Genomic DNA, 23602 nt, shown 5'->3' with positions numbered 1-23602 from the left:
ATATGGAGTTTTATAAAATTGCCAAAAATAGTGTGTTAATACCTATCACCAACACTCCAATCTCCCCCTCGAAGAATTACCTCTGGCATCAGAGGTTAACGCTTTGTTCTTAGTTCTTGTTTTTGTTTGCCAGAGTTTAGAACTCAGATTTTGTTTACGCTATGTTATTAAACTGCCAAAAATGAAATGCTGTTTGTCTGTCACCATACATATCAATTGACCCGTTACAGGCAGATTGCCTCTGCTTCACTACAAGTCAGTAGAGAAAATACATTCTCCAACTATTTTTTTAAAATCCTCCACTTGCCTGCTCAAAAATATTGGTATGTATGCTAATGCACACGTGTAAGCGGAATAAATGTATATAATTACATATAGAGGGCGCCAATAAAGATCACATGATCAAAACCGAAAAAGTGAGGTTGTTCAAATGCACTGACGAACGTGGGCAGGCAAATATTGATCTGATACAAAAAATAAAAATGTTCTAGGGATGAACACTTTTACTACCAGCAGGCAGGAGAGTGAGTTTGTGAACGCCAGAAGCCGCATGTTTTGGCAATACGGTTAACATCAGAAGAATAAAAGGGTGTCTGAAATCACAGTGGCACTTAAGGAAAGCCAACAAATTTTACAGGACCAGAGACTTTTTTCTGTTTTTACAGCCTGCGTTTGCCATGCCTTTCATGGCAGTTCAAGGCTAAAAAGAAATAAGTGGGCCAGGACCACTTTGTTTTGCGTTGGACTAATGACACTGCAACTCAGTGGCATTAGAATGGACAGCCTGCATTTTTACATTTTTACATTTTTCCTGCAACAGTGAGCAGGGTCTTCGCTGTTGGAATCCTACCAGTTGCCACACCTCAAATTGTGGGTGGGAGCACTGTCACTTTATTATTTCACTGAACTCTAAAATGATACCTCTACGTCCTGTTTAATCAAAAAGATGCTGGAAAGCTCGGCGTTTCTCATTTGTAGGAGCTCCTGGTATAAATTCATGGTCACGAAAAATTCAGGCCTACAAACATACATGCCAACATTTCAGAAGGGGAAAGTGGAAGATAAAAAAAAAAAACATAATCAAGATTTCTGTTGAAGCAGACGTAATTTTGTCAGGAGTCAGCCAAAAGAAAACTGTTGTATCGTCTGCCTGACCTTGTCTGCATACAGGGCAGGCGGAAGCAGATGGGAGGAGCGGGGGAGGATGAAGGAAGTAAGTTCGGGGAACGGCGAAGTAGAATAAAGCCGTGTTCCACAGAAGCTCCGGCTGCGTGCCTTATTTGGGGGGTTAGAACAGCACCCTGGCGACGCGGGTGGAATAGCCACGACCCACCGTTTCTGCCCCCCTTGCTGCCGCGTCAGACGCGGAACGGGCAGCTGAGGAACGGTCTTCGTGGAACGCTGAAGAAAAGAGCGCAAAAACACGATTAAAATCGCGCAGTGAAGGGCGTGCCAATCGAGGGCCACATCAGGGGACCAGAGCTTTGTGGTAAAGGGTGAGTGGCTGCCCTCATAAAAGAAATAAAGGTGAAGCTGAAATTGCCATACCTGCATGATAAGACTGGTCACCCCCCTGAAGTCAGGCACCGTGTATAGGATTCCAGCAGCTCCTAACACGGCGGCCATCTTGAAGTCAGGCAAACCTCATAAAACCGGAAAATGTCTGCAAAATAAAGATTTACATGACCAGGTGAACCTGTACTCGTGGTCAAGATGTCAGTTGAAGCTGACACCTCATGCCCAGCAGCCACAGGATCCACCCCGCAAGCCCCGCAACCACGTCTAATGCTGTTAGGGGTGTCATACTTGCGCCCGCCAGAGCCTCTAGAATTGACGTCTGGGAACGGCATGGGGCCCAAATGGAAGAGCTAGGCAGAAATTTTGAGGACTTTATGCCAGGGTCTCAGGTGCAAGATTCCAAACAAAAGCCAATAGCTCAGCGAAATCTGATAGGAAAGGACGTCGCACAGATCATCAAAGAATTACCGGCAGCCAACGCCACCTCATATGAAGATGTAAAAGGAGCTCTGGACCGGAAGTTCCTCCATAAGCGAAACATAGACTTTGAGCGATACACGTTCAATCTCGCTTCCCAAGAAAAGGATGAACCAATGTGCGACTTCATCGCTCGGATTCGGGGCCTAGCCAGGTACTGTGAGTTTGACGCGTTCAACACCGTAGATGCCTTACGACTGCGAATTATTGAGGGGTGCCAGTCAGAATCACTGCGCCGCCGACTGCTGAAGAAACACTACACGCTTGAAGAAATCGGAGAACTCACTTGCATTAATGATCAAGCTGAAGACCATGCTAAGAAAATGGAAGACAGTAAATCTGAAAAGAAGGAGCAAGCTTTCCGAATGCAGTCGCACATGGACTCGAAGCACTACCCTGACCGCCGCAAATCAGGAAGTCCGACCCAGACACCCAGAGCGACCTCCTCGCACCATGGAGCCAGAAGTCATCGGATGGGCAGACCAGCCTCAAAATGCTACAGATGTGGACAAGATTATCCGCATTTGGGACAATGTCCTGCCATAGGACAACAGTGCCACCGATGTGGGAGAGAAAATCACTTCGAAGCAACCTGTCAAACGCGACGGTCAGAAATGAAGTCAGCCAAGGCAAGTTCAGAAACCCGTCACCATGCGAGGGCAGTAACAGGAAGGAAAAGTCGCTCCTCCAGCTCATCAAGGTCAAGTATTCACTCAACCAACTCATACATATCTAAGAGGTCAACATCGCGGGAATCGTCCTCCCTCACGCCTGTGACACAAGACAGTGACGAATACGTGTGCATGGTGTCGGACCCCGACAGACTGAAAAAATACCCACAGTTGAATATTCAAATAGGAAGTCATCCGGCCAAGTTTGTATTGGACTCAGGAGCATCCCTTAACGACATATGTGCCATGGAATATCACAGCATGAAGCCTCAGCCAAAACTAGAACCAGCCGCAGTTCGAGTTTACACCTGGATGTCCAAGAAGCTCCTACCCTGCCTGGGACAGTTCCGCCCAACTCTGACCTACAATGACCGACCGATCCAAGCACACATCCACGTGATTGAGGGTCCTGATGCAGCGGATTGCCTCCTCAGTCTGCCGACAGCAGAACGCATCAAACTTGTTGAACTCCTATACACCGTGGATGACTGCCCGGACATCGTTAACAAATTTCCAAACCTTTTAAAGTGCCTCGGGAAGCTCAATCAATTCAAAGTCAAACTACACATTAATGAACAGGTGTCACCAATAGCGCAACACCACAGAAAGGTGCCGTTTCATCTACAACAGGCAGTGGATGACTTACTGCGGACAGACATCATCGAAAGATCCACAGGACCCACTCCATGGGTATCACCCGTGGTGGTAGTGCCTAAGAAAGGACAAGACAACAAAGTATGCCTATGCCTATGCGTTGACATAAGTGCCCCGAAAACAGCCATCGAAAGGGAAAGACATCCTGGACCTCATATCAGTGATATGATCGCTCGCCTCAACGGAGCGACTGTGTTCTCGAAACTGGACCTCAGCAAGGGATACCACCAACTGGAATTGCATGAACAATCCCGCTACATCACCACTTTCACCACCCATCAAGGTCTATTCCTGTACAAACGTTTACATTTCAGAATATCTTCTGCGGCAGAGATCGTTCAGGAAGCCATTCGGTGGATCATTCAAGGTATCCCAAATGCTTTCAACTACAGCGACGATATCCTAGTGTTTGGGGTAAACCAAGTGGAGCATGACAAAGCCTTGGACCGGGTGTGCCACGCCCTACTCAACGCCAACCTCACCCTTAAGCCAGATAAGTGTGAGTTCCACAAATCCACACTAAAATTTTATGGACACATCTTCTCCAAAGATGGCATGAAACCAGACCCTGAGAAAGTATCTGCCCTTGCGGACACCCCACAACCACAGGACGTCAGTGATCTCCGCTCCTTCCTGGGAATGGCGAGCTACTGTGCCCGCTACATTAAAGACTATGCCACCATCAGCTACCCGCTCAGAGAACTCACCCGACGAGGCCAACAGTTCCTGTGGTCACCTGCGTGTGAGCATGTGTTCAACACAATCAAGAAGGCTGTGAGTACTGCCATTAACTTGGCATATTTTGACACCAAAAGAAAGACCGAAATCACTGTAGACGCCAGTCCCGTGGGCCTGGGTGCCATCCTGGCACAATACAACAATGACGCAGACCAACGCCATGTGGTTGCCTATGCCAGTCATAGCCTCACAGACAGGGAGAAGGCTTACTCACAGCCTGAGAAGGAAAGTCTAGCAGTCGTCTGGGCCTGTGAACACTTTCATTTGTTTGTATATGGCAAGCATTTCACGCTCATCACGGACCACCAAGCGCTCACCACCTTCTTTGGCAACCCGCGGGCAAAGATGCCTCCACGAATAGAAAGATGGGGCCTCCGTGTGCAAGACTATATCTACACCATCGTTCATAAGCCTTACAAAGCAGAAAATCCAGCAGACCACATGTCAAGGCACCCACAATCTCACACGCGTGAACGATGCTCTGTAGCAGAGGAATATATTCATTTTGTCATCGACACTGCATGTTCCCCAGCTGTGCCTCTTGAAGCCATCCGCGAAGCGTCGGCCCAAGATCCCACGGTTCAGGCAGTCATGACCCGGATACGCGCCAACTCCTCGAGACATCTGGATACCAGCCACCAAGATACGACTGCGGATGCCCACAAGCTTGGAGCATTTAAACATGCCAAGCAGAACTATCAATCAGCATGGATGGATTATTGCTGAGAGGAGGGAGGATAGTCATTCCTCTACGACTTCGCCAAGGGATCATCAACTTGGCTCATGAAGGGCACAGGGGAATCGTAGCCACCAAGAAAGCACTCTGAGAACGCGTCTGAATCCCATCCCTCGATCAAATGGTGGAGGATACACTCAAAGACTGTGCCTCATGTCAGCCAGTCGGTTGAGATGAACCACCAGTCCCTTTGCAGATGTCTGAACTACCTGATGGGGTATGGCAACAAGTGGCTATTGATTTCTTCGGGCCGTTAAAATCAGGCAAGTACATCATTGTCATCATGGATGAATACTCTCACTTCCCCATTGCTCATCAAGTGTCCTCCAGAAAAGCATTGGCTGTAATCCCCGTCATTAAAGAAACATTCGCAGCATGGGGAATCCCCTTAGGAGTGAAAACAGACAATGGACCACCATTCAACAGCCATGAATTTGCTGAGTTCGCGAAGCACCTCAACTTTAAACATCGGAAAATCACTCCCTTATGGCCCCAAGCCAACGGCATGGTCGAGGGATTCATGGGGACACTTAAGAAAACAGTTCAGCACGCGGAACTCGCTCACCGTGACATTCAGCAAGCGCTAAACGAAGTGTTGCGAGCATACAGGACCAACCCACACAGTACCACGAATCAATGCCCTGCCACCCTGATGCTCGGGCGAGTTCCTCACACTCGATTGCCCACGTCAAATGGCGTCATGCAATCCCGAATCATGACCACCGATCATGACACCCTGTTCGAGTTAGATCAGGCAAAGAAAGCAAAGACGAAAAACTATGCTGGTCAACGCAGGCATGCGCGACAGAGGGACATTCATGTAGGGGACTGGGTGCTGGTAAAGCAATACCGCAAGACCAAGGCAGACAGTCACTACTAAGCTCACCCGCTGCGAGTCTGCAATCAAAAGGGAACTATGATCACCGCTGAGACAGAAGGAAAACGGATAACTCGGAACATATCCCACTTTAAGAGATGCAACCCCTCAGCCCATACTCGATTCCAAGACAGCGAGTCTAACATGGACTCATCTAGCCAAGAAAGAAACAGTGAGAGAGCGCAGCCTAGACCAGTGAGGCTAGAAGACACACAAGACTGCCTCACTCCCGAACGAGTACGGAGCAGTCGCCCACAAAGAGTCATCAAGCGGCCTGTTCGACTCATTGAAGAACTCTGAGAGATAGTAAGCACTATTGTATAAAGGGGGGAGGTGTCGTATCGTCCGCCTGACCTTGTCTGCGTACAGGGCAGGCGGAAGCGGATGGGAGGAGCGGGGGAGAAGGTAGTCAGTTTGGGGAACGGCAAAGTAGAATAAAGCCGTGTTCCACAGAAGCTCTGGCTGCGTGCCTTATTTGGGGGGTTAGAACAGCACAAAAACTATTTCTGTCTTAAAATCAGGTAGTCTCCCACCTGAATCTATTGACAGGTATGTACAAGGACACCAAAGGTTTCCAAAGCTCGGCACTTTTGTGACAGCTAAGCTGCTATGGCGTGTCACAGCTATGCAGTTTAAAAGAATGTTGAGATGTGGTATAAACACCATGGGCCTGATTATGACTTCAACAGTCGGACCACTGCCAGCCAGTTGGTGGGGTCAGACTGCTGACTGTCAATAGGACCGACCAGTGTATCAGCACGATGACACACTGCTGCCGCCACCGGGATCATGGGGTCATGGAGGAAAAGGCCCCCAGTACAAGCTACTATTGAGAAATTGAGGTTTGGAGACATCTCTGCATCGTATGGCAGGCACCATGCAGAGCCTGAGGTAATATGAATTTTTATGGTCAATTGTGTCCCCTATCGTAGACCCCAACGACTCCATGTACGTGCTTCTAGTACATGTAAGTTCCCTCCACTTCCAGCTATGAAGACGCAAATACATTTGCGTCCAACGTTAACATGTCCTCTTTCAGATCCACCATGAATGGGTCAGATATTCCGTTCCTAAGTGTACCTTGCCAACATCTTTATGTGATGCACTTTCATGTTTTCTAGCTCTGGCGAGTTAGGCCCTGATTTCTGCCATCGAGCCTCTTTTCTGCCCTCTGTCTCTGAAAGCCGCAGCCTGCTGCTTCCTGACCTTTCACTCACTCCCTGCGCGGCTAGCGGTGCCTGGCTCAGCCTGCCGGCCTGCCAAGACCGTATTCAGCCTTCAAGTTATCTGCTCCGCTCCTCGAAAAATACATTCCTGTCTAGTAGTTTAGGTAAACATCCTTCCCAGCTGCAGAGCAAAGGGCCCGGCCTTTCTGTCTCCATGCAAGAAATTCATAGCCCCCGTTACCATGGTAGGCCCATGGCCCTCTTGCTTTACACGTAGACACGCAGTCGCATATGCACGTATTAGCAGTCAGTATAGAATAGCCTCTGCCCGAGAGACCTTTCCTTCTAGATAATACAGTTCCTCAAACACAAGATATAGATATGATTTGGGATTAGGTTGTTCTGACACTCCAGACTTCTGTCTCCACATGTAGGGCTAAATGTCAAGTCCCCTTCACCCTCCAGTTCCACGTCAATCACACGTCATGCTGCTGCGCGCGCATCTCTGCCACATGTTCTTGCTGACTCTGCAGGATCCTTCTAGGGATCCACCCACCTATGACACCTTTATGTGATGTTTCTAGCACACACCTCCGTGTACGCCCTAGTGCACGCCTTCTGTTACGTATTTCTGTTCTTATCTCGTTTCTCTCAGCTGTTACGCCTTCTGCATTCAATGTTACTGTATGAAATGACTATATATATGATTTCCTGTTAATAAATCATTGTACATGTCCATTGCAATTCCCACTCTGAACCCTCGTGGCGATGAGTCATGCTACCTGGTTCGAACCAATTCCTTTTTAAGGAATAAAACCCCTTTTAAACCTCAGATACCACGGATTCTGCCTTTTCATTTTGACTGAGTTATTCTTATTGAACTTTACCGCATAAATTCCGTATAGGTAATTAAAATTTACCACATAATTTGGCGCCCGAACAGGGACCCCTCCCCCACCCCACGCGCCGGCGGTGCGTTGCAGGCCCGGTCCCCTGCCACAGCGCTGACGGACAACTACGCGTACCCGCAGGATTTCCTGTATCTCCCTCAGGCCAACGGAGGTGACTGAGGCTGCGATCGACACCCAGACGAGGCGGTGAGGAGTGCGGAGGATCCCGACCAGAGCCTAGCTGAGAGAGCAAAGTCCGAGGTATCCGGAGGCCCACCAGTTCCGAAGTTCCGAAGTGCTTACGTCACGAGTCGAGTCCAGTCGAGTCCAGTCCAGTGTCGAGTTTCCGAGGTCTTCTGTTCCGTGCTTCCCGGTGAGTACCGTTGCTGGGGACGCATCTAGACGAGCGCATTAATTTGTGCCGGTCAAGACGGGTTTGGGTACGCAGACCCGGTCTGCACTGTTTAGCGGTGTATCTGTACTGTTTAGCAGTATATCCAGTATGAAATTAACTAGTTTTATTCTAATCATTATTGTTCGTTCTGAAATGTTTTAGTATGTTTTAATGTCGTGGTATGAGTGATTGTTCGATCTGCATTATTGTGTTTACTGTATTAGTTGTGTCCAAGTTCGAGTAAGTATCAAGCCCAGAGTAGCACGACTGAAACATGCCGCTGTTCTCTAAACTAAGACAGATAGGAACTAGAAAAGGGATTCTAGAAGAAGCAGTGCCTGTTCCGCCTAGGGAGACTCCAGGGCACTTTATGTACCACAAACACGGCCTAGATGCTGTATTATATCTCGATTTGTGGGTAGACTATACTAAAGATTTAGCAGAGAATCAAAGATGGCCCGCCACAGGGACATGGGATGCCGAGTGCATCATGAGGGTAGAGGAAGCATTATGGAAAAAGAAAGCCAGACAGTCACAGAAAGACGCCATTGAACTATGGCGTAAAGAATCGCACAGACGCACAGAGAAGGCACTCAGAAAAGCAGAGAAACATAAAGAGGGTTCAGACAAAGCCCAAGAAAACGTATTAGTTGAGGAGGGGATACGAGTAAAAGCAGAACAAGTAGACCGACAACGAAACACTTTTATGAATGGTATGTATCCTTTGCTGGCCGAGGGTTTACCTAAGGCCACTCCGGAAATACCGAAGGATCTGCCCCCTCCCTTGCTCCCGACTAAAGTACATCACAAGACTACAAAAGACATATTCCTTTCTTCCTATCTAGACGACGTAGCTCCTGCATATACAAATCCACATGCCCAACCACTACCCGCTGATGGTACTCCACCCCGAAATCATCGACTCCCACCTCCGCAACGAACTCCTTCTCCCGTTCCACCCCCTGCACCTGTTCCCCCAACCCTTCCTGCACCTATTCTTCCGATCATTCACCCATTAAATCCTTTTGGTCCTGGCACCTCGGGAGGTGCGATAGGTTTTCAAACACCGCCACCAGCACACCGATTGACTTATAGGGATTTAGCGCAACAACGTACACCTCAATCAGCCGATTATGACATATTTAAAGAACGTCTCACAGACTGTAGATATGATCCAGTACCCGGTAAAGACGACAGAATGATGCTCGCATCAGTACGATTACGACGAGTTACAAACTTTTTATTGTTACTACCAGGAATGGTTGATCATCTAGACAGAATATATCATTTTGTTCAAACGGGGGAAGGCCCTGAAAGTATTGGCGAGGCCATGGCTTACCAGAAAGTTGACACTCAAGGCAAGATATTACGTTTTTTTATAAACTGCCTAATAAGAGAACAAGATAGGCCTGGTGTAGACCAGGAAGAAATGAAAGCACTCAATAAATGGGGTCAGAATATAGCCGATGGGAAACATGATAAACAGAGTAGCATAGAAAATATGTTTCGAAGGATCCGGAAGGCAGTAGAACAGATAAACGAAAGAAGACAGTCAGCACCAGAAATAGATTCAGATAAGAATGAATTTTCGGAGGAGGAGGAACAGCCAGAAACGGCAACAGGACAATCACAATTACCAGTTAGAGAAATGATAGCATATGTAGGTACAGGAAGACCCTATAATAATTCAATGCGTCCGGTACGTCCGGAAAGTAAAAGAATCTTTCAAGCTGCCATGTCAAATCCAAAGACCCCCGAACATTTATTCCAGGCTACCGATAGAATACTTCAAGAATGCATGGGGTACCATGTACTCAATTCCATGGACGAACAAGAACTGGCCAGGTCAGCCGTACAATGGACTGACGATCCTGATAAATATAGTGATGATGGTTTAGCGCAGACCTTTTTAAACCTTTCCCCTGATGAACAGAAATTAGCTGGTATATATATGGTTCAGCATCTCATTACATTATTCAAAGGCCAACATTCTGATCCAGGTCCCTTACCTGATATTTTAATAGAACTACTCTCGCCACAATGGAGAGGTCTAGGTACCGACTTGATTAAAGTAATTCTAGAACATCGACACAGGTATAATACTTTTCTGAATACACGGTTTGTTCCAGCTCCACCTGTAGAAAGAAAAATGTATTACATAGACAGACAGAACCCCTTGCGAGAAGTGCATCCAGTCCAGAATGCTGATAATACCCTTAGACGCGTGTTTGTGTACACGCCCATAACGAAAATGGAACTGTTAGAAATGAAGAAATTAGTGCCCAGTCACGATAAAGACCCAGCAGGTTTCCACCGCAAAATCAAAGACATGTTACTCATGGGGGATTATACCTACCCCGACATTATGAAAATATTAAAAGTGTTAATGCCTGCCGGTATTTACGAGAAACTCAAAGAAAAAGATTGGGAGGTAGGAGAACAAAAGATTGATTGGGCTGCACTAGAAGACGAAGAAAAGACTCGTACCCCAGGAACAGGGCTTGGAGACAAATCTAAAGCATTACCAGGATTATTAGTGCAAGTATTGCCACGTTTATTAGCAACTAAAAAGGAGGACTGGGATGCAATCTCAGCCTGTAAACAGAAACCCGATGAAGACACTAGCGATTTTTATTCCCGATTTGAGAAATGTTTTGGTATTAATAGTGGCCTGAAAGCAAGTAGCGAGTCATATCCACATCTTTTCTTAACAAAGCTAGTCGAGAATTCCCTGCCTCAAGTTAAGAATCGTGTACAGAAAGTCGAGAGCACATGGCAAGCAAATACGCCTTCACAAATGTTACAAATGTTACAGTACCACCAGAATAGAATTAGAGAGGAACACGAACACGAACAGAGACGCATGAAAGACACGAAAATGAAAATGTTAGTTGCTCAGTCGGTTTCAGCTGACGGTCAGAAAAAGGGCACGGCGCAGTCAAATAATTCAACAGCTCCTGTTAAGGGGACATGCAACTATTGTAAACAGCCAGGTCACTATATAAACGATTGTGCGGTTTTGAAACATAATATACTCACTGGAAAAACTAAAGAGAGACCGCGTCCTCCTAGACAGGACCAGGTCCTACAACAAGTACCACAGAATATCCAGCCTATGCAAGCCTCACAACAGACAGTACAGACAGTAGCGGTGCCACAACCCCAACCGATTGCTGCAACTCAACATGCATCACAGCAGATGTACCAGTATGCCCAGACTGATTATCCCGATTATCAGCGATACACATGAAACAGCCTAGAGAGGGAAGTTGGCTTGCCTCTTATTGAGGTTCCTGTAGATCAAGAGGGTCCTTATGTACACAGTCAAGTATTAGGGAAAGACAGAAAGTTTCTAATTGATACAGGGGCAAGCCGAACAACGATAAGTCATGACGAGGTCCCAGGGGCACCCCTCTCAGGCTCACAGAATGTTTCCCTTGGTTTTTCAGGCAAGCCTATTATTAATGAAGTATCGCAACCACTTCCCCTTGCAGTTGGTCCCTTAACACGTACTACAGATTTACTGCTCACAAAGTCATGTCCAGAAAACTTGTTAGGTATCAAGACACTGAAAGCTCTAGGAGCTGTTATTTGCTGTTCTTCGGAAGGAGTACGGTTGTTTCTACGTGACTTTAAAGGTCACTATGTGTTAAGAGATATTGATCCCCGATTACAGAATGTACCTGCACATTTATGGGCGCAAGGCCCCACTGATGTAGGTTGTATGCACATTACACCGTATCGAGTCACACTCAAGCCAGGTGTTGTTTTACCACGAATTCGACAATACAAATTACCCCCCGATGCTGTAGTGGCTTTACTGAAAATCATTGAAGAGCTCATTGCACAAGGAGTGGCTGTGGAAACCAACTCGAATTTATGTAATTCTCCTATCATTCCAATTCTTAAACGTACAGATCCCAATGCACCACCCGTTTACCGATTAGTTATTGATTTGCGCGAATTGAATAAATGCATTGTACCGCAGTACCCTGTGGTCCCAGATATCTCATCTCTATTGACAGCTATTGATTCTGAAGCAACGTTCTTTACTGTTATTGATCTTAGAACGCCTTCTATAGTGTCCCTATTGATCCGGAAAGCCAATACCTTTTCGGATTCTGTTTAAATGGACGAAGCTTCAAATTTGCACGCGCACCTCAAGGATTCACAGAAAGCCCCAGCATCTATAGCCAAGCACTGAAAAGACAACTCGACAGTATTCACATGCCTGAAAACACTGCCTTACTCCAGTATGTCGACGATCTACTGGTCACCGCCCGAAGCGAACCTGAATGTGAACTTGCGTCGCTGACGGTTTTACACTTCCTGGCTGACAAGGGGCACAAGGTATCCCCTTCGAAGCTGCAATTCTGTGTTCAGCAAGTTGTCTACTTAGGCCACTTGCTGTCCAAATGGGGGAGACAGCTAACGCCCGATCGCATCCAGTTAATTGCCGGTATGTTACCACCCAAGACACAAAAGGAGGTGCGGGCTTTTATAGGCCTCACTTCTTACTGCAGACAATGGATCCCTCAGTATGCATTTCTAGCAAAGCCACTCATTCAGTTAACAACTCAGGAGGCAGCGTCTTCGACTGTCCTCCCTTGGACTCAGGAACATACACAAGCTTTTGACGACTTAAAGAAAGCCTTATGTCAAGCACCAGTTTTAGCGACACCATGCTACAGTAAGCCTTTTACACTTTTTGTCACAGAACGTGAAGGTACTGCATTGTCGGTACTCACGCAGGATCAAGCAGGTTCACACAAACCGTGTGCTTACTTCTCTAGTACATTGGAACCAGTAGCCCAGGCTCTGCCTGCGTGCTTGAAATCAGTTGCAGCAACAGCTCTAGCAATCAGACAAAGTGATTCAATAGTGTTAGGGCATCCATTGACAGTACAAGTTCCACACTCCGTGGAAGTTCTTTTAAATCGAACACAGACTCAACACTTGACTATAGCAAGATTGACAGGTTATGAATTGACATTATTTCAGCCACACATAGAAATTAGACGTTGTAATACATTGAATCCTGCTACACTTTTGCCGTTAACTGAAACAGACCCATTGGCACATGATTGCATTGAAGTCATTACTATCACGACGAAACCCAGACAATACTTGACAGACACTCCATTACCAGATCCAGACCTGACACTTTACGTGGATGGTTCATGCATGAGAACAAGTACAGGAGAATTAGTGGCCGCCTACGCAGTCACAACAGAAACTGAAGTCATAGAAACGAGTTGTATTGATACCCTGTCAGCTCAAGCAGCAGAGCTCATCGCTCTGACACAAGCCTGTATTCAAGCCAAGAACAAGAGAGTTAACATATACACAGATTCCCGTTATGCATTCGGAGTTGTCCACGACTTCGGTGTCCTCTGGCGAGAGAGAGGTTTTTTGACTTCTCACGGTGCCAAAATTCAACACGGTCCCCTAATTCAAACTCTATTAGATGCAATACATCTGCCTACAGCAATATCCATCATGAAGTGTAAGGCACATACAAAAGTTACAGATACTATTTCCCAGGGTAATGACCTGGCAGACCGAACCGCAAAACATACAGTTCAGAATCAGATTCACGCCATTGACCTGACAAAGACAATAGTCGCGACACCGACACATTGCATGACAGTTAAGGATCCCGTCCTAGATGTAATTGACATACAGACACATGCTACGCCAGACGAAATCAAGAAATGGTTTGAACTAGGAGGGACCCAGACAGATCAAGGATGGATGACGAAGGAAAAATCCACATGGTTTCTCCCCGACTCTATGGTTCAAGTTATCATTAATACCGTACACAGTCCAGCACATTTAGGAGAAAAAGCCATGTTAGACAGTATTCAACATCTCTGGTTCAATAAACACTTACGAGCAGCAGCCAAACAGAAAGTGCGTACTTGCATGATTTGTTGTCAGTTCAACCCAGGTAAAGGCGTTCCCGTAGAACAAGGTGGTTTTCATCCTCCCGATCACCCTTTTGAAGTCCTCCAGATGGATTATATTCAGATGGAACGTTGTCGAGGTTTCAAATATGTCCTCGTAGTTGTATGTGCACTTTCCCGTTGGACAGAAGCATATCCAGTCCCAGATTACACTGCTCCGACCACTGCCAAGCAGCTGGTTCGTGAATTCTTCCCTCGATATGGTTTGCCCCGTATCGTATACTCAGACAACGGTCAGCCATTCTCGTCCGAGCTTATGAAGCAGGTATCACTCCTGCTAGGCTACCAATGGAAGTTCCACTGTGTCCGACATCCCGAAGCAGCAGGTCTCGTAGAGAGACACAATCAGACCCTGAAAACCCGTCTTGCAAAAATCTGTAGGGAGAAGGGTGTCGACTGGATCGTAGCTTTGCCGGTCGCCCTTTTTTACATGAGAATGGTCGCCCACTCCAGAACAGGGCTATCCCCGTATGAGGTGGTCTTTGGTAGACCACCGAATATGTGGGGGACGCCTTTGCCTAGAAAAATTACTGATGTCGATTGTAATATGTTGACAGATTACCTTGCCTCCTTGATGTCTGCACTACAATCATGTCGTTCACAGGTCGCTGCAGCCTTTCCCGACAACACCGAGGTGAAACCGCATGACGTTGTTCCAGGAGATATTGTGCTTGTGAGAAATTTCGACAGAAAAAGTCCGCTGGAGCCCCGGTGGCAGGCGCCGAAGTTGGTACTTCTCACGACGAGGACTGCAATCAAGGTCGAGGGCCGCAAAGGGTGGCTCCACTCGAGTCATGTGAAAAAATGTCATGCATTGCCAGAGACTGACTCACCCTCCCCCTCTAAGGACTGTCCAGATTCTAGTGACTCTAAACTTCCCCTGATAGAGAAAACTCCACAGCAGGAGTATAAAGAAAAATTGAGGTCTAGCAAGTCAGACAGTTTAATTGTTTAAGTCCTCCCCTAGGTGAATCGGTTAGACGTGTTTTCTGACATGTATCCCCTAGACCCCAACAGAGAGAGAGATAGACAGAAACAGCTCAAGAAACGTGAATATTGCAAATCTCTTCGCAGCCACTGTATTGTGACACTATTGATTATGTTTTTTCTGAGCCTTATGATTATTGCTGCAAGTGTGCTTCTACACATATACTATCCTATATTCAAGCGTGCAAATTCTCCCTTCAACGTCACTGCCGAGCATTCTTTTAGTGAACTGCCCCGCATGAACTATCTTACAGACTTGTGCTGCGCAACAATACATTCATTAGTAAGTTACATCATTCCCATCAGACCAGCAATGCTACTAATTGTTGGATATGTGGCCGACTCCCTCCCTATCAGAAATACAAAGGAGTTCTGCCTCTTTTTCCGTACCCGTTCACACATAATGGGTCCTGTGGTGCATGGTTTAGTTTGATTAATTCCTTGAATTCAGACTCCGTAGTCTACCAGGGTAACTGTGTATGGGGAAACCTGAACATCGTTTTGCATAAAGTCTGTTTCCCTGACAAGGAGGGTCTCCCCAAAAGGACAGGAACTGATCTAGAAAATGAAGTATATGGATTAGGTAACTTTACACTTAACCTCATGATTCTCGGTGTTGAATCCGAAACAGAACCAGTCTTGCCCGCCATGTCCGTACTTCCAGTCAAGGGTGAATTATGTGTCAGAAAGAATGGTTCAGTACACCTGGGTCATAGTAAATGTACTACTGTGATCGAATTCAGTGATAAGGGCAAGTCTACCTCCAAAGCCTCACGTCATTCCTACTTCGTTTGTGGTCATACCGCCTATATACGCTTACCTCTAGATTGGGATGGCACCTGTTACATTGCATTCCTTCTGCCACCTGTTTTTCTAGCCCCCCCTGATTATCATAGGGACACCCATCTAGTACACAATAGACCACAGAGAGATCTCCCGATTGTCGACTACACTGAAACGGCATGGGAGCAATACACAGACTTCAATAAAGGTTTCTTTCTCTACTTAGGTACTGTCTCCAATAGTAAATTGATACGAAAATTAACCAGAACCCTTGAAGCAGTAGTGAATGAAGCTACTTCCGCCCTAAGTAACTTAACAGAGGAGCAGTCTGCTATACGGATTGTTGTTCTTCAAAATCGTCTCGTCCTTGACGTCATCCTGGCCGATAGGGGCGGAGCCTGTAAGGTCATCGGGTCGAGCTGCTGTGTTTTCATTCCAGAAAACGCGCCATCAGTATATAGAGCCATAACCCGCCTTCATAAGATTGCAAGTCTGATACACCAGAATCCAGGCACCTGGACTTGGTCCGGTTGGTTCTGGACAACGTTGTCAGCCTGGGGATGGAAAGTCCTATCCTTCCTAGGTATTGGCCTTCTCATAGTATTCAGTTGTTGCCTATGTCTGCAATGTGGGCCAGCGATTTGCGGCTTGTGCGCCACATCATGTATTCCTCATTCAAGTCCCCATTCAAAACGCCATAAGAAGAAAGAAGAGCAAATGATGTTACATGAACAGATTGATAGGTTAATGAGGATTGATATATCATGAAGGGTCCGTAGGGGACAAGGAGGGAATGAGGTAATATGAATTTTTATGGTCAATTGTGTCCCCTATCGTAGACCCCAACGGCTCCATGTACGTGCTTCTAGTACATGTAAGTTCCCTCCACTTCCAGCTATGAAGACGCAAATACATTTGCGTCCAACGTTAACATGTCCTCTTTCAGATCCACCATGAATGGGTCAGATATTCCGTTCCTAAGTGTACCTTGCCAACGTCTTTATGTGATGCACTTTCATGTTTTCTAGCTCTGGCGAGTTAGGCCCTGATTTCTGCCATCGAGCCTCTTTTCTGCCCTCTGTCTCTGAAAGCCGCAGCCTGCTGCTTCCTGACCTTTCACTCACTCCCTGCGCGGCTAGCGGTGCCTGGCTCAGCCTGCCGGCCTGCCAAGACCGTATTCAGCCTTCAAGTTATCTGCTCCGCTCCTCGAAAAATACATTCCTGTCTAGTAGTTTAGGTAAACATCCTTCCCAGCTGCAGAGCAAAGGGCCCGGCCTTTCTGTCTCCATGCAAGAAATTCATAGCCCCCGTTACCATGGTAGGCCCATGGCCCTCTTGCTTTACACGTAGACACGCAGTCGCATATGCACGTATTAGCAGTCAGTATAGAATAGCCTCTGCCCGAGAGACCTTTCCTTCTAGATAATACAGTTCCTCAAACACAAGATATAGATATGATTTGGGATTAGGTTGTTCTGACACTCCAGACTTCTGTCTCCACATGTAGGGCTAAATGTCAAGTCCCCTTCACCCTCCAGTTCCACGTCAATCACACGTCATGCTGCTGCGCGCGCATCTCTGCCACATGTTCTTGCTGACTCTGCAGAATCCTTCTAGGGATCCACCCACCTATGACACCTTTATGTGACGTTTCTAGCACACACCTCCGTGTACACCCTAGTGCACGCCTTCTGTTACGTATTTCTGTTCTTATCTCGTTTCTCTCAGCTGTTACGCCTTCTGCATTCAATGTTACTGTATGAAATGACTATATATATGATTTCCTGTTAATAAATCATTGTACATGTCCATTGCAATTCCCACTCTGAACCCTCGTGGCGATGAGTCATGCTACCTGGTTCGAACCAATTCCTTTTTAAGGAATAAAACCCCTTTTAAACCTCAGATACCACGGATTCTGCCTTTTCATTTTGACTGAGTTATTCTTATTGAACTTTACCGCATAAATTCCGTATAGGTAATTAAAATTTACCACAAGCCTGCCACACAATTCAGTGATGTTTAGGACCCCAATGCGAAGGGCCAGGAGGGGAGGAGGCCCACAATTTCACTTTCTGACAGCCTTCCCTTGTAGGAAAGGCCAACATGGAATGGCTGTTGGAAACCAACATCATAATCCTGACGGCGGAGCTACTGTTATTAAGGGATTATGAGATCTGCCCGACAGACGGAAGGGCTTCTTGAGCCCATCAGAACCACATCGGAATCCTCCCTGCAGGTTTACCTCCGACCACTTTCATCCTAATAAGGCGGTCGAACTTTCCGTTTCCACTTTCAGCCCGACATTGTAATGTGTCTACCAAAGTGTTTAAAAAAAGAAACATTCCTGGAAACATTAAAAAAGGAAACCAAAATTGATTTCATTTAAAAAAAAAAGAAAAGAAACTCCCAATGCCCATATGACACGTTTGTACACAAAAACCTGCAAAGTAAATAAGAAAACCCTACTGAAAAACACATTACAGTCCCAAAAATACATCTACATCACACTTAATTATCAACATATATGTAGCATAACACAACAGAGAAAAACACTGCAAGAAATACATCTACAAATTTTACAATAGAAAATGAGTCAAATGTTTTATTTACTAAACTATATATAAATGTTTATTTTTCAGTTGCAATGTATGTTTAAATATGTTGTTATACATTAAATAATCTTTGAAGACATAAATAAAATGAATATCTTACATGTCTTTATTCTATGACAAATGCAGTTCATGATATTGCTTCCTACAAATGTTCAACTATTTTTTTATTATATTTCTAAACATCCACAACATTAATGAAATAACACAAACTATTTCTACTACATGCAAATAAAATTAAAACAAAGGACTCAAAAATAAAATCATAAAATTAAATAATCACACTCCAACATAAACTATTTTAAAAGAAAGTGTTGGCCACTAAAAGGATGTCATTTACTATTTCCACCCCAACCTTTACCAGTTTGGGGAAGGTTTCGGACACTAAAAGGGTAATAATACTATTCCCTCTCCAATCTATACCAATTTGAAGAAGGTGTGGGACACCAAAGGGGTGTAAAATGCTATTTCCACTCCATTATAAACCAATTTGGTGACAGTGTTGGTCACTACAGAGGTGACATATACTATTAGGAATGTGTTGAACACTAAAAGGGTGTCAGTTACCCTAATCCATGCCAGTTTGGGGACAGTGTTGGACACTGAAAGGGTGTCATTTACTATTCCCACCCAAAACTATAACAGTTTGGGGATGGTGTCAGACACTAAAAGTCTAACATTTACTATTCCTACTTCAATCTATACCAATTTGAAGAAGGTGTGGGACACCAAAGAGTTGGAAAATGCTGTTGCCACTCCAATCTAAACCAATTTGGAGACAGTGTTGGACACTAAAGGGTGACATATATGATTCCCACTTAAGCTAAACCAATTTAGAGAAAGTGTTGGACACTAAAGAGGTAACAAATACTATTCCTACTCCAATCGAAATCAATTTGAAGAAAGTGTTGGACACTGAAAGGGTGCCATTTACTATTCTCATTCCATCCTATACCAATCCAATTTGAGGAAGTAGCTGCACTCTAAAACGATAACATTTAATATTCCCACTGCAAAGTATGCCAATTTGAAGAAGGTGCTGGACACTAAAGAGGTGAAACATACAATACCCACTCCAATCTACACTAATTTGTGGACAGTATTGGGCACTAAAAGGGTGTCATTTACTATTCCCATTCCAACTTACTGCAATTTGAAGAATGTGTTGGACGCTAAAAGGGTGACATTTACTATTCCTACTGCAATATAAATCACTTTATGGAAGGTATTGGACAGCACAGGAATGATATTTTCTATTCCCACTGCAAACTAACCAATTTGTGGACGTTGTGAAACACTAAAAGGCTGACATTTACTGTTCCCACTCCATTTTAACCACATTGGGGGAAGGTGCTGGATTCTAACGGGGTTACATTTACTATTCCAACTCCAATCTATCCATATTAGGGGAAGGTATTGGACACTAAAGGAGTGGCATTTACTATTCCCACTCCAATCTAACCATATTGGTGAAAGCTGTTGGACACTAAAGGGGTTACATTTTCGACTCCAATCCAATCTAACCACATTTAAAGAAGGCGTTGCACACTAAAGAGGTGAAACTACAATCTAAAACATTTTAACAAGGTATTACAAGTTAAACATTTTACATACACAATCAATAGTGCCCTTTAGTCCTGTAATTTTAATTGGGCACTCACCCGGCTGTTACCTCCTTCAGTGGGCTAGAGACGCGCCTGAACAGCGACTCCTTCGCTGCACCGACCAACGCTAAAAAACAACATTGCACCGCCATTGTCGGCGAGGAAGTGAGGCCACGCCCACATTGAGGCCACGCCCACCCGCCCCCTTTCCTACCCATAAAGATGTGCAACCACAGGAGGGAGCGCCGTTTGCGCGCCGAAGGCGCGCCTAAGGCAAGCCCGTCAGCGCCCGTCCGCGCACGACCGGGCCTAGGGCCAGACTCTATGCCGGTCCCTGCAACTACAAAGTTGAGCTACTCCCGCAAGGAGCTACTTAGCCTCAGACCCAGAAAAACCAGCGCATGCCACGTCCTGCAAGATCCTAACACTCCCTACGTCAGCTGCACCATTTGCAAACCGACGAAGCTACACCTCCCTAAATCCCTGGTCCCACCGCCGGTCATCAAAATGGCGACAATCAATTGTAGATCGCTCCCTAAGCATGCCCTGCATATTAATCACCTGATTGTCGATATAAACCTGGACATACTCTTCTTGACAGAAACCTGGATCACTGGGCATTCCAATTCCGATATGGTATTGGCTCTCCCCCCCGGCTTTCTCATCTTGTCCCAACCACGCCCTTTAGGGAGAGGAGGTGGAATCGCTATCATTTTCAGGGACCACCTCGCCAGCCGAATTAACACAATGACAACCCCGGAATCAGAGAGCTGTCTCTTCACCTTTCAGCTTACTCCGACCAGCTCCCTTTCAGGCCTTCTGGTGTACCGGCCTCCCGGCCACTTCGCCCCCTTTGCAGCGTCCCTCTTGAAAATTGTTTCCTCTTCAGCCCACCTTTCATCAAACTTCCTCCTAACAGGGGACCTCAACATTCACTTTGATGACCCGTTGGACACAGGCGCCGTCGATCTTATCTGCGACCTGGCTTCCCATGGCCTTCTTCTTGCCAATACAGGTCCAACACATGTTAAAGGACACCTTCTCGACCCAGTGTTTTCGAACATCCCTTCCCTCCAATTTACCAACTCCCAACCTCTCCCATGGACGGACCATTTTGTTATCACTTTCAACATTCCTGGGGCCATCAAGAAACCCCATAAAGCCCCCACCTTCTCTAAGGACAGATCGTGGGCCAAAACTCTCGACGGGGGACTGGGCTACAGCTCTGGACTCTTCCACCCCGAGCCTTGCGGCTGACCCGTCCGAGGCTGACACCCAAGTAAGAGGCTGGCTCTCCTCCTCCCTTGATAGCCTCATTCCCATAAAAAGTCGGGAGATCAAAGATAGGACAATAGGTCATGCCCCGTGGTACACCCCGGAACTCCGTGACCTCCGCAAAGAATGTAAAAAAGCGGAAAGACTGTGGAGGAAAGACTGGCTACATAGTAAAAAAGACACCTATAACATAGCAGTAAGACGCTATAAATCGGCCATTAAACTAGCCAAGTCCACCTTTTACGACAACAGAATTAAAAACGCGGCCAATTCTGCCAAAGAATCCTTCCTGATAGTTAAGGAACTACTCAACATTCCCTCAGCCCCCGCCGCCTCTCCTCCCCCGCCGGACAGATGCAAGGACTTAGCCTCATTCTTTGATTCCAAAATCACGCGGATCTTGGAATCCCTCCCCCCAATCAGCCCCCCCATCCCGGTGGAGTTAGACGCCTACTCTACCAGCCCGCGGCTGTCCTCCTTTAGAGAAGTCTCCCTCGATGAGGTTACTACCACGCTGGCCAAAATGAGAAGTGGATCCCCCTTGGACCCAGCACCCGTCAGATTCTTAAAAACTGTTTCTCCCAGCACCTCACCTACCATTAGGGTTCTGATTAACACATCTCTGGCCCAAGGCATAGTGCCCTCCTCCTGGAAGGGCGCAGTCGTCAAGGCCCTGCTGAAAAAGTCCACCCTAAACTCGGACGATTTGGCCAACTATAGACCCATTTCGCTCCTTCCCTGTTTCAGCAAGGTGGCTGAGAAATTGGTCAATGTGCAACTCTCCCAATTCCTCGAGACGAATAAAATACTACGTCAGTCACAAACCGGATTCCGGCCGGGCCACGGGACAGACACCGCACTCCTCTCCGTCATCAAGGAGGCTAGGTGCATCCTGGATTCAGGAGGATCAGTGGCAGTGATCCGTCTGGACCTCAGTGCCGCATTCGACACGGTGGACCACCGTGTCCTCCTCCACCGCCTGGCCAAGGCAGGAATTGTGGGAACCGCACATGCTTGGATCAAATCCTTCCTCTCGGGTCATTCATTTCAGGTGTGGGACGGTAACTCCCGCTCAGATCCCCTCCCGCTCACGCGTGGTGTGCCCCAGGGGTCCTCGCTTAGTCCCACCCTGTTTAATGTCTATATGGCCCCGCTGGAGGATGTGGTTACCCGCTATGGGATAAAAATAGTCAATTATGCCGACGACACACAACTCGTCGTCTCCCTGTCCCAGTTGGACAAGAACCCTGAAATCTTACTTAACTGCCTGCAAGACATACATACCTGGATGTGCGAATCCTCGCTGAAGCTGAACGGGACAAAAACAGAAATCATGCTTCTGGGCAACAAATGGTCCTCTGTCCCTCCCTCAGCTTGGCCAGACTCCTTCGGTGACATCCCTACGCCCAAGACAGAAATTAAAACACTAGGCTTCTGGTTGGAGCAGGACCTCTCCTTGAAGACCCAGGCAGTCAAGACCGCGGGGACCTGCTTTGGTCTTCTCTGCTCAATTCGGAAGATCCTCCCCCTCCTGCCCCCCCTGTCCAGGAAACTTCTAGTGCAAGGGCTCATATTAGCACGCTTGGACTACGGCAACGCTGCATACCTCGGGGCTCCTGAAACCACCCTGGCCAAACTCCAGCGCGTACAAAACGCCGCGGCGAGACTCATTCTCAACCTTCCCCCCAGAGCCCATACCACACCGGCCCTCAAATCTCTGCACTGGCTTCCGGTCCGCCAGCGAGTGGAGTTTAAGGCCATGTGCATCACGCACAAACTCATCAATGGGGTTGGACCTGCCACCCTCAAAGATATGATTACACCTTATAAAGCCCACAGAAACCTCCGCTCGGACAACGAACATCTGGCCACAGTCCCAAGATTCAAGAAGTCGCGTACCGGTGGACGCCGCTTCTCGGTTAAGGCCTCTTCCACATGGAACGCCCTTCCTCGCCTGCTGCGTCTGGAACCTAGCCACACACTTTTCCGCAAAAAACTCAAAACCCTCCTCTTCCCCAAATAGTTCCTGGTTTCGCCTGTCCTGGAGTTTACAGTATTATAGCGCGGGGATGCCCTCGGGTCACCAGGCGCTCTACAAATCTCAAAATAATAATAATAATAATAATACTCCATAGTCACACACAATTATTTAACTATAAAATAAACTCAATTTTAGCTTTTGCGGACAACTATGAGGAGATATACACGTCCATACCTGACAGGACAAAGGTAGATTGCAGCAAACTATTGGCTG

Source organism: Lissotriton vulgaris, chromosome 3_1 (genome assembly GCF_964263255.1).
Source record: "Lissotriton vulgaris chromosome 3_1, aLisVul1.2, whole genome shotgun sequence".
Lineage (NCBI taxonomy): Eukaryota > Metazoa > Chordata > Amphibia > Caudata > Salamandridae > Lissotriton > Lissotriton vulgaris.
This window is presented reverse-complemented; position numbering follows the sequence as displayed.